The sequence below is a fragment of the Prionailurus viverrinus genome, chromosome A1 (assembly GCF_022837055.1).
Source record: "Prionailurus viverrinus isolate Anna chromosome A1, UM_Priviv_1.0, whole genome shotgun sequence".
Classification (NCBI taxonomy): Eukaryota; Metazoa; Chordata; class Mammalia; order Carnivora; family Felidae; genus Prionailurus; species Prionailurus viverrinus.
The window spans coordinates 158,792,341-158,805,340 of NC_062561.1; the positions used below are offsets into that span (position 1 = coordinate 158,792,341).

Sequence of the window (13,000 nt, forward strand, 5' to 3'; positions counted from 1 at the left end):
AGTTTAAATTTTTTTGTTATTTATTAGCAATTATAGGATACAAATATGAATATATATATATATATATGAATGAATATTTGTTTGTAGGAGACTGTATGTAAGAGGTACAATCAGGCAATGGGCCGTGAATCTAAAGTAGTGAGATAAATGTCTTCTGTTAATATTGTGGCCCATCTCTGACACTATGTAGAGCATCTTTGGGTGGTAATATCAAAGGTCCAACTTCGAAAATATAAGCCAGGAGCCAGTGTCTCTTCACAACTCTCAGCTTCTTATTTCTTTATCTGCCCTGCGTGTGGAAGACTTTATTGGGAAAGTCATGCTGCAAGCATTTACTCCAGGGAGGCTTTTCTGCTTATGTCCATTTTTACTTCTTTTTGACTCCTTAGAAAGTGAAAAAAAGAAAAAAAGTTAAAATGAGAAACGGGAAAATTTGAAAAATGAGAATAGAAAAGGAAGGACACATTAAAGAAAATGTTTACAAAAAAATTGCTGAGGTAAAAAATGTTTAAGATAAAAACAAAATAAAGCATTTTCACATTTCAGATAAAATAAATCACTAGCTCAATGGTAACATTTAATTACTGTAGTTGAAGAAAATTTTCAAAGTGTAATTTCTTCATGCGAACAGTGGATGCAGGAACAAGTAAATCCAGCTCGGATCAACCTACTGAGCAAACAGATCCCCCTGACCTTGCTGGAAAGTTCAGCAATCCATCCTGTAGCCTACTGGAAAAGTACCAAACTGCTAAAGTACAAAAGAGCCAGACTGCTAAACAAATGTTCAGTTTATTCAAGATAATTGTTCTATATGCTAATGTATGTCTATATAGGAAGTTGTTACTGAATATCCTGCTTTTCTTTTTCTTTTTCTTATACCCTTATTGTAGATGTTTTCTCTTCTTGCCATCAGAGAAGTAGGAATGGGTGTCTTACAATATTCACAACAGGAAATATATTCACATTTATAAAATGGGCAAGTTGTTATTTCTCCATTCCCTGAAAAAAATCTCTTAAAAATCTTTATTTGGGCTGAAATTTTCCAGATTACTTTTAGTCCTTGATTCAATTTCATTAGAAAAGCACAAAATTTATATATTAGGATTTTTCTCTCTCTGGAGTTAGTGCCAAGTTTTCCTTTCTTGGGTGTGGCCAAATCCTGATGAGTTTCTAGAACACGTGCATCAAGACCTGCCCTTGTCTTTTGCCTTCTTCCTGGTGTTGCTGTCACCTTCTGAGATGGACGTGGGACATGGGGCATCAAATGGTCTTGAAGAGCCATAGTCAACCTTACAAGGAAGTTAGCGAGGCTTGTAAACCACTGTTTGCTGGTTTTCCTTATATCCTTCCATTGCATCACTGTGATTCAGGTCTGTTTCTCAGATGGTGGTAAGTGAGGTGCAGATAGGTAGAACATCACTGGTGACTCAGTGGTAGAAGCCGGTTTATGAAGAACACGATTTCCTTAACTCTTGTCCTGCGTTTTTATTTGTCTCAATGTTTGTTTTTGTTTATGTCCTCACTAGGAGAATAGGGGAAAATATCATTTTATACTTTAAATGACTTTACATACAAATAGTTGAAAAAAAAGATCAAATGTAATATTTCATTTATAGTTACTTATGTAAATATGCAGCCATTAAAACAGACAAGTTAGAGGCTATTTATAACATTCCTTTTTTTATTGTATAAACATACCAAAAAAGATTAGAAGTAGTCATTTCATTTGTTGTTTTTTAAACAGTTACAAAACCTCAGTGACATCAGTTTTCAAAACATTTTTGTCATTTCTGTAAAATGGATGAAGAAAATAACAAGAGCTGTGTTAACTTATTTATATGCATAACATTGCAAACGTTTTCATTATTAAATAAATGCCTTTATGTTTAGTATCTATTCATCATTAACTCCCACAGGGAGGTTTTTAATATTCTTGATAAAACTTTTTAAGTCCTCTCTTTTCTCTTTAGTTTTTAATTTTTTTAAGATTATTATTATTATTATTTTTTTTTTTTTTTTAATTTGAGAGAGAAAGAGATCATGGGGAGGGGCAGAGGGGTCATGACCTGAACCGAAATCAAGAGTTGGATGCTCAACTGATGGAGCAACCGAGGCGCCCACTCTCTGTCTTTCTGACATGTACTTCCATGTCTTATGCCCTGGCAAACAGCCTTGTGGATTAGAAGTTCCCTCCACAATTCCTAACGTGTCTCCTAGTTAGCCTGTTGGTAGTCTCTAGGGCACTACTGAGAAGGTTTCTGGTGATTTGAACTGGAGACTCTTGGCTAGTCAAGAAGTCCTTATTTGAGCTTAGGAGCAGGGTGTGGAAACAGGTGTGAGCTTTACCTCCACAATTCTCCCCCAGGTTGGGGTAAGGACGAGAGGAAAGCAGTAGCATTGTTCTACTTCTATACAGGCTCTGGCCTCACCTGGGATTTACTTACAGCTGGGTCTAGAGGAAGGCCTTTAATCATGGAGTCTGCTTTGGGAAAGGATGTATTGATTTTCTATCAAGGGTAGGCAAAGTTTTGAACTCATCCAAATAATGGTATCATATCAGATTTTTACCATAGAAGTATTGGACATAATGTGTGCTTTACAAAGGTTGGCGGAGAATTCCAATGCAATATGGTATTAATTAATTTATTTATTCAACTACTATTTATTGAGTATATTCTATAATCCAGGTGCAATGATATGATATACTGATAGTAATGAACAAATATAATACAGTCTTTGTTCTAATATAGTCTATTTTAAAAATACAAGAGTAGCTATTTTATTTATTTAGTTAATTACTTTTAGAGAGATAGTGCAAGCAGGGGAGAGGAGAAAAAGGAGAGAGAGAGAGAGAGAGAATCTTAATCTTAGCGTGGAGCCCAATATGGGTCTTGATCCCATGCCCCCCTGGGATCATGACCTAAGCCGAAATCAAGAGTTGGATGCTCAACCCACTGAGCCACTCAGGTGCTCTAGAATACCTATTTTAAAACTAATTCCTATTTTTTTTAGTTTGTTTATTTGTTTGTTTATTTATTTATTTATTTATTTATTTATTTATTTATTTTGAGAGAAAAACAGAGCACATGAACTGGGGGGGGAGGTGGAAGGGAGGGGGGAGAGACAGAATCCCGAGCAGACTGCACTGTCAGCATAGAGCCCCAAATGGGGCTTGAACTCACAAACTGCAAGATGATGACCTGAACCAAAATTAAGAGTTGGATGCTTAACTGACAGCCACTCAGGCACCCCACTATTTTTGCTTTGATGAAACAAAAATGATATGTAATGGATGATTAGCTAATTACCATTTCCCTGTATTTAACAGAGCAAAAATTGTTTTTTTTAACAATTATTTAATAATTTAAATAATTTAAAAATTAATTAAAATAGAAAAGAAATATTTGTATTTTGGTAGCCAATATATATTGTCCAAGTGGAAAAAAATATCAAAAGGGGCAACTGGGTGGCTCAGTCAGTTAAGCATCTGACCCTTGATTTCAGCTCAGGTCATCATCTCATGTTTATGGGTTTGAGCCCTGCTATTGGGCTCTGTACTGACTGCTCAAAGTCTGCTTGGGGTTCACTCTGCTCCTCCCTGTTTTTTTCTTTTTTTCTCTCTCTCTCTCTCAAAATAAATAAATAAAAACTTTTTAAAAATCTCAAGAAAAATAGATCCCTTAAAAGTTATTCAGAATTTATTTCATAAACACTGATATTCTAGATCTATTGCCAGTTTTCCAGTAACTTAATTAAGCATTACTTTTTGTTTCTTTATCATCTTTGATTTTTTTTTTTTTGCATCTTCTCATTTTTCTTTTGGCATAGCATCCAGGAGAAAGAGCTTCTGGTCCTGCATTCCAAAACTTGGTTCAAGTCCAGTCTTTCCTTTTCATGGTTACGAAAGCTTGGGAAGTCATATTTACTGTATCTTGGCCTAGTTTCTTCATCTGTAAAATGATAGGGTTATATTGATTAATAGCCAAGATCCTTTCCAATTTTAACATTCTCTGGTTCTTTAATCTTCTGGATTTGAGGGTAGAATGTAACACATGGACATGAACATATGTTGAGAAATGCTATTAAAAATAGAAACAACACAGAAATTTAGATTTAGTTGGAGTTATGAATGAGTTCTGGTTCACTTATACTACAATACAGAGTTCTGTACTTTACCAGTTTGTATCTTCCAAGGAAAATGCATATGTGTGGGTAAGCAAGGTGTTTGGATTGAATGTAGCATTTAACTCACGGAAATTCAGAGCCACTTCAAACTAGAGATACCGACGTTGTCTTTGGCTAGGTACAACTCAGATAATATCACTCTCAGATTGCGTCCCAAGTCACAGCTGTGTCACAGTACTAGCCTGAAGGCATCCTGTTGACGCAAGGGCCAGAATCCCAGCTCACTTATGACAGCTCCTCATTTAGTCTTTCTTGACCCCTTCCTAAACTGGAAGCTCTCTCTTCCCTCTTTATGCTTCAGTTCACTTGCATTTGGTCTTGCATTAAAGTTAGTTGCGTACAAGTCTCTCTCACTTTAGTGGTTCTTCAACTGCCTGAGAGAACCCAATCTGTCTGGTTTACATGTGTATTTCCCATGGTGCCTTGCATGAAGCAGGCATACGGACATTTTTGTTGAAGTAAACATTTCAACTCAAGTTAAAAACAACTATGAAAATATCATGTTTTATATCCTTAAGTTCTAACACAAGGGTGGAGCTTATTAGAGGTACTGAAACCTGAGCTTGATAGAGGCAGCATGGCATTCAATGAAAAATCTCAACTCTACTAAGGTATGGGAAACTTGGCAGTTCAGTCAAGCTGAAAACATTCTTGCCTGGGGTTTTGGAAGGAGACTCAGATGCCTTTGTATTTACCCAATGGATGACGTTCACCTTTTGTCAGCCTAGTCAGTGATCTACTCTTCCACCTGGGGTTGTCTGCATTCTCCCATAGACCCCGGCCATGGGTCATACTATTTCGTCACGTGATTCATTACTTGCTGTCTATATAGGCCTAAGACTTTCTGTTACCCAAAAAAGTGCTAACCTGAATAGAGTGAAACGATAAAAAAAATCACCTACTGTAAAGATTCAGTGGCAAAATATACTGTTCTCTGTCTTTTGGAAATCTTATTCTTCATAGTTAAAATCACTTTTAACTTTTTTAATGGTTTCTGATATAAACATAGTAATTTGTTTATTATTGTGTTTATAGTGAATATAACCTATTAACTTATTTATTGATTAACCAATTTTAATTATTATTGGTGATTTTCTGCTGTGAATGTTGTAGATTTAACTTGTTGAAACACTACTCAACTTTTCTTCCATTCTTTCTCCCAATGTTGGGTATTATATTATTAATTTTAGGCTTTCTGTTGTTACTTTTTTCATTTACAATAGTAGTATGTTTTATTTCTTGTTCCCTCAAATTTAAATGTATCTATTGATTCAATACTATGTAAGATGGTGAAAATATTCAGTGGCCTTTTCAGTGTGATGTCTTGTGTCTTTCTGCATTTTATTCCTTTTTTAAAAAAAGTTTATTTATTTATTTTGAGAGAGAGAAAGAGAGAGAGGGAACAAGTGAGGTAGGGGCAGATGGAGGGAGAGAGAGAGAATCTCAAGCAGGCATTATGCTTTGCACTGAGTTTGATGCAGGGCTTGATCTCATGACTTAAGCCAAATTCAACAGTTGCAGGCTTAACTGGTTGACTGAGCCACTTATGTGCTCCAATTCCTTTTTATTTAATAATTTATTTTTTTTCCAATTTCTTTATTCTCCTTCTGGTCCCCTATTTTGCTGAACATTGAACTTTGTGTCTCTTATCTTCTCTGTCATATGTTTCATCTTTTTATTTTTTCATTCTATATTATGATATTTTAAAAATGTGTACTGCTCTTTTATGAATTTTTGATTTTTATGTTTAAAATATTTTTAAGAGCTGGTTCTTACTGTGATCTTTCCCATTTTTGTAGATTGTTGTTCTTGTTTTTAAGATTATGACATCATTTACAAACTTATGAGTAGTCTAATAAGAATGAAAAAAAAAAGACTTTTTCAGTTCCTTGCATGTCCACCATATTCTGCTGAGTCTATAACTCTGATTTTATCTAGATCTTTCTCTTTAATACTCTTAGTCTTCCTCATATGTCTGGTGGTCCTTGCTTATTAGTGCTTATTTTAGGCTACATGTTTAGGTTGATTATTCCAGGTCTGGGTTGCAAGTTTTCTTGGCTGCTCTTTAGGTAAGTTTCTTTCCTCATGATGTCTCTTCTCTGAATTGAAGGCTCTTTGTTTGTAGGTAGAGTTTATTATCTGCAGGATTTGCCTAAGGGTGAGTAGGTAAGGGACTGGGAAATCAGAGCTCATAGTAGCAGCCTGTACTTTTCCCAGGAAGCTTACTCAATTCCTTTAGGTGCCTGCACTGTTTTTATCTTGGAGGAATGAACACTGTGTTGCCTTTTATTGTGCATGCAGAGATCCTGGGCTGTGGTGTGTGTGTGTGTGTGTGTGTGTGTGTGAGAGAGAGAGAGAGAGAGAGAGAGAGAGAAAGACAACTAGTGCAGCTACTTTATTGAAGGACTTTCAGTGATATCCCTGTTTTTACTGTCACCACTATAACCTACTTGCTCTGACCTGGGAGACTTTCCAAACTCCCTTTGAAAGTTAGGCTCTGCCCTTCACTGTGGTCCCCTTCTGCTCTGTACTGCAGTCTTCTGTGCTTCATTTCACTCATTTGTAGGATTTTGTGTTTTATATTCCTAGGACTTTGTTGATTTAAGTAAAACAAAACAAAACAAAACAAACAAACAAACAAACAAAAACAAGATTCAAATTTCAACCACAGAGACTGAGTTCTTAACCTTTATGTTATATTGCCTCTTAGTATCATGCCATTAAGAAAATCTCAAAAAAATAAAAATAGAACTACCCTATTATGTAGGAATTACACTACTAGATATTTACCCAAAAAATACAAGAACAGTAATTCAAAGGGGTACATGCATCCAAATGCAGCATTATTTACAATAGCCAAATTGTGGAAGCAGCCCAAGGGTCCCTCGGTAGATGAATGGATAAAGAAGAGTGGTATATACATATAGTGGACTATTAGCCATAAAAAAGAATGAAAATTTGCCATTTGCAACAACATAGATAGAGCTAGAGAGTATAATGCTAAGTGAAATAAATCATTCAGAGAAAGACAAATACCATATGACCTCACTCATATGTGGAATTTAAGAAACAAAACAAATGAGCAAAGGAAAAGGGAGAGGGAGAAAGAGAGAGAGAAAGAGAGAGGGAAACCAAGGAACATATTTTTAACTATAGAGAACAAACTGATGTTTATCAGAGGGGAGGGGAGTGGGAACATGGGGGAAGGGGATGGGGATTATAGAGTACACTTATCATGATGAAAAAAATAAAAATTAAAACCCTTGATAGAAGGAAGGTGGAGTATCAAATAAAAGCTGATTACATATTTTCCTAAAAAATAGACATTTTCCAGAAGAGTCTCAAAAAATGAGTGTAATTCTATGGTGATGAGGAAGGTTGAATTATGAAATTCTGGCCACATAATTCAAAATTTTCTCAATGGAAAGAAAATTGGGAGGCAGTAGAGAACCTGGCATATTTGCAGGTAGAGAACTTGTCTGATAAATCTGGAAGATATCTGTGTAAATTGTGGGTGGGAGAGCATAACTAAGGGGAATACAAGGGACTAGGATAAAAATTTCAAGAGAGTTAAAGCCAAAGATTAGCTGAGGCTCACAAAACCACTAGAGACAGCAGCAGCAAATTTTAGTGCTATTTTCAGAGCAATAGATAGATGAAAATTATAGGTCCATTGCTTGAGAATGATGGTATCATGTTAAAAGAAAACACTACACATCCGCTTTTCTTCTGTCTATACCAAGAAGAATGATCTTTAAGCTGGTACCATTGAGGGACCATTGCATTAAGAGGTCATTGATATATACAATGATATATACAATGAGAGGAGTTTAATGATAACAAATATTTTAGATGAATTCAAATTCCCAGATCCTGACAAATTATGTTTTAGGAAATAAACAATCTCATTGATATCATCATAGTGCTACCATATTCTTTGAGAAATTTTGGAGAACAGAGGAAAAAATTCAAAAGAATGGAGAAAGGTACATATGACCCTAGTTTTCAAAAATTCCCACCCCATCAGTGTCAGGCTTGGCTGTGTCTTGCTGTGGTCAATGGAATGTGAGGGGTGACATTTGCTACTTCCAAGCAGAATCAACAAGATTCACTGTATTTTCTGCTATCTCTGTTGAAAAACATGTCATCAGTTATTTGAACGACAGCTAAGATGTTGTATTTCTCAACTTTACATAAGGCCCATTACTCTCTATAAAAGAGAATATGTTGGAGGGTAAAATTAGAATTGAAAATGATATCTGTTGAAAATATACTGAAGGAAATGTGATAAAAATTTATAACTTGAAGTGTTGTATTTGTAAGCATCAGTTGTAATGAATGAAGGAGAACTTCTTTGAATTCAGGTGGAACCAGATAGTATGGATTGGTCCAAACCTTAAATAACATTAGTGTGTGGCTGCCTCTATAAAAGTTAAGGTGATCTGAAGCTATATTAACAGAGTTTGGTTAAGAGTCCATATTAAGGGGACTATTATGTATTAATATTATATCCAATTCTTGGCACTACTTTTTAGTAGGAATCTTGATATGACCCAAGGTGTTTGGGTCAGTTTATTGGGTGGAATTGGGAAGGTAGAGCTAGTAGGTCTAAACCTAAACCAAAGAATCTGTCCTGATAACGGAAAGGCTAAAAAAGAAAGGAAGGATAACAATTGCAGATGTGTTCATACCTAAGGAGGGTGCAGGCTAAATATTTATATATCAAGATCTGCTTGGCTGCTTTAATACACTTGACCAGACTCCTGCTTTCCTAATCAATCCTGCTTCCTGGTGATATTAAGTTATAAATACATAAAAGAGCCATTGAATAAATGCACATCATGAAAGAGCTTTCTAATCCTAGATGATCAGCAGGATCATTTGGGGACCTTTAAAAATGCAGATACCAGGCCTCAGACTTCCTGAACCATAATTTCTGATGGTGTGCCCTGGAAATCTGTGTTTTCATAAAACTACATTGATTCTAATGATCTAATGACTTGTGAGGCACTGTGGCTTGTGATGTGGTTAGTGTTCTAGTAACAAAAGTTGGATTGGAGATTACTAGTATGTCACCAAGGGAGGCAAAGCTAGGGCAATGGTTCCCAGATTTTGGTCTTTATGGACAATACAACTTTTAAAGAAATGGGGCTCATCAACCTAGGATAGCTGACTTTCTAGTAGAACAGACCAGCCAACCAACCAATGACCCTTATTGTTCCATTAAAAACATTAAATTTTAAAAGGATTGGAGCGGGATATAGTATGAGAAAAAAGTACAGTCTTTTAGAGTGAATGAACTTAGTCACTTTTCTCATTTCATCAAGGACTGGTGACAATGTCCTCACATTGTGGCATCATTTGGTATATCAGCATTTGAGAACCAACAGTATAAGAAATGTTTCAGTTCCCTATGATCTCTGGTAACATGTTGCTGCATTGCTATGCAGGGTCAAGTGGTTCATAGTTGTTTTAAGGACTCTAGATCTGACAGTGGTGGAGGGGAAGGCTCTGAAAAGAGAATATGGATGGTATGGTGGGGGACACAGGGGTACCTTGGATGTTAAAGGATCTGTGAGTAATTGTTTGTGGAAGCTGATTGTTCAGCAGTAGAAGAAAAACTTGTGTGGACCTGAAAGCTATATTAAAATGTATGAAGGGCTTTGGTGTATAATAACCATTGTTATGCTAGAGGGCAGCCCTAGACCTATGTGAGGAAATCACTGGCAGACCCATTTCAGTTTAATGTAATCAAAAGCTTTCTGACAATCAGACCTTTCCAATAAAGGTGAACAAACTACATGGAGATGAGATTGCCCATTCTGGAAGAACTCAAAACATATCTGAATAACAAGGAATGTGTATGAAAGTGTTCTCATCCTAGTTGGAGGCTGGGTTAAAATCACTATTTTCTAAGCCTGGCAGGTCTCCATAACACCTTGGAAGCCCTTTAAACAAATACAGATTCCTGGATCTCAGATCTATAGCAACAAAACTTTATGAAGTGGGTTCATGAATCTTCATGTTTAAAAGGCCTCTCAGAAAATTCTGAGTTAAATTGCCTACAGCCTTAGAAAACAATCAGATGAAGTAAACACCAGAGTCTTAGCATTTTGTTATGGCATCAATATTTGAATATACACTTAATATCACATACTTTATTATTGGCTACTTAAAAGTTATGTCTGAAACAACTAGTTATCTGAACATCAGTGCAAACTGAGAACACTGACCTGTTTTTAAAACAAGATTTGCTTTGAGCGTCAAAGAGGAATTAGCCTCACATGAGGAAAATAAGTCATGAACCTAATTATGAAATATAGATATGTAAACTTTCCAAACAGATACTGTGTTTGTGCCAAAATTTTTATTTACAAGATCAATGACTTATTTCCAGTCTCAAATCTCATGTTAGCTTAAAATGGCATTAAATATATGTTTATTTCTATGAAAGAGGATTTTCATTGGACATTTTTTAAAAATATTTTTTTATTTTCATGAATATTTCATTCTGCTATAGATTGAGTCTTAGTAGAATTATCATGCCCAAAGTTCTTCTTACTTGTTTTTAGAGTCTGCACTTCTGATCTGGATTGTTGTCTTTGTTGAGTTTCTATCCTAAGCTTCTCCATATAGATTATCTAAAAGGCTTTCAAATGTTGACAGGAGGCTAGGTCCTGAATTATAGGCATAAGAAACTAGACAGAGGCCATTAATCAATTGGATATATAAACATTGCTCAAAAGTTTTTGAAGGTCTAATCCCTGAGATATCATTTTCCTAATATCTTTTGAATCTTTCAATCCTTTAGAAATATATTCTCATAGACACATGTACCTTTTCTTCTTTTAGCATCTAGGCTCTATTTGCATATTGTTAATTTATGTGTTCAACAAAAGTCTAGTGGAAGCTAACAATTTACTCCGGGCACAACGTTGGATATAACAAGATTCCTGTTCTCATGATGCTGTGTTATGATAAGGACAAAGAGATAAACTTGCAGAAAAATACATAAAAAGTTTATCTAGTGACAAGTGCTATAAAGAAACTTAAATTGGATCAGAGAATTTTGGGGGTCCCTTCTCTAGATGGAGTAGTTTGGAAATGGGAGTGATATTTGCGGTGACTTGGTCACTGTGAACAGCTGTGAGAGAAGAGCTCTAGGGAGAGAGAATAGCCAGTGCAAAGGCACTGAGGCCATAATAAAAAGGGGACTTGAGATGCAAGTGTAGCACTATTTAATGAAAACTTGGATAGTACAAAAGAAGTTTACAAAGAAGACAAGGGCCAGAGAAGGCAAGATCTCACAGGTTATGGTAGGAATTTGAATTTATTGCCTGAGAGTTTCTAATCAGAGATTGATATACTTTCATATTTTACAAAGATAACTCAGGGTCTGTGTAGAGAATGGACCACAGTCAGGTTGATAGTGAAATGAGGAAGACTAGCTCGAAGGCTGTTGTGTTAGTTCAGTCTAAAGGTGATGACTGCTTATTAAAGCTTTCAACTGAGGGGTTGTATATGAAAATCACATATATACCCTTTTCAACAGACATTCTCAGTCAAGAAGGGCACATATATGACTTTTACAACCTGATTGAACCTCAACTTGTATCTTTCAGGCTGATGATCATATGTCCAGCACTATCGCTAGTTTCATTTCTCAGCTTTTAGCCTACTACCATCTTCAGTTGAGACTCACTATGTTAGATGACTGGGCAGGACAGTTTGGTGTTTATCAAGGCAAATGGCATCCATCCCAGTAAAAATCCAGAGACCAATCTTCAGTTGTTTCTGCCATTTCCTTTCTTCTTTCCACAGGTTTCTCTTTCTCAGTTTCTACCACTTAATTTTCTGTTCCCAAAGGAACACAGGCTCCTACTTCTCCCCTAGTAAGCTGTCTACTCTATGAGACACAAGGATGTTAATGTTTATGCTGTTGTTTTGAAGGATTTACTTTTTGTATGTAGAGGAATACAGAGATGAATACAAATAAAAATATAGAAAACTCCTTAGTTTATTCTACTAAAAGAAGGGAAAAAGAGGAAGTTACCTTTCCTTTTCATTAAGTCTTAAGTACAGCTGGAGGGGATGCAACGTGTTTTGAACACGTTTGTTTTGGAAGGGAAATTATATTGACATGGCTGTTGATAATATAATAAAATAATAATATAATATAATATAATATAATATAATATAATATAATATAATATAATATAATATAAAATACAATATAATATATAATATTATATATTATATATATAATATAAAATCTAACATTTCTTTTTTTTTTAATTTTTTTTAATGTTTATTTATTTTTGAGACAGAGAGAGACAGAGCATAAACAGGGGAGGGGCAGAGAGAGAGGGAGACACAGAATCGGAAGCAGGCTCCAGGCTCTGAGCCATCAGCCCAGAGCCCGACGTGGGGCTTGAACTCACGGACCGCGAGATCATGACCTGAGCTGAAGTCGGACGCTTAACCCACTGAGCCACCCAGGCACCCCTAAAATCTAACATTTCTTAAGCTATGTGTCAAGCAATGTTGCAGGTATTTTCTTGGATTAATTCTCCTATAGTTATTCCTCTTCACAGATGAGGAAACTAAGGTGCAGAACTAGTAAGTGATTGGCTCAGTGTCCCACAGAGAGTGAGGGGCTAACCCAGGATTTACAGCCAGGTTTTTCTACTCTCTAGGTTATGCTTCCTCTCCAGGTGAGATGACTTGGGAATCTGCAGGGAAAGGAGACTTTGCATGTGTAAGGCTGAAGAACCTTTACCAGGTATGCGCACCTGCCTCTCTAACCCCTGATGTG

At 35.9% G+C, this 13,000-nt stretch overlaps 1 long non-coding RNA gene across 1 annotated transcript in view; it reads left to right on the forward strand.

Annotated features, from left to right (window-relative positions):
• LOC125154659 (uncharacterized) overlaps positions 1-12,932 on the forward strand; it is a 46,802-nt gene extending 33,870 nt beyond the window's left edge. Inside the window, exon 8 of the long non-coding RNA XR_007147907.1 lies at positions 12,882-12,932. This is a non-coding gene — a long non-coding RNA (uncharacterized LOC125154659). The remainder of the gene's footprint in view (positions 1-12,881) is intronic.
• Positions 12,933-13,000: the final 68 nt, after the last annotated feature.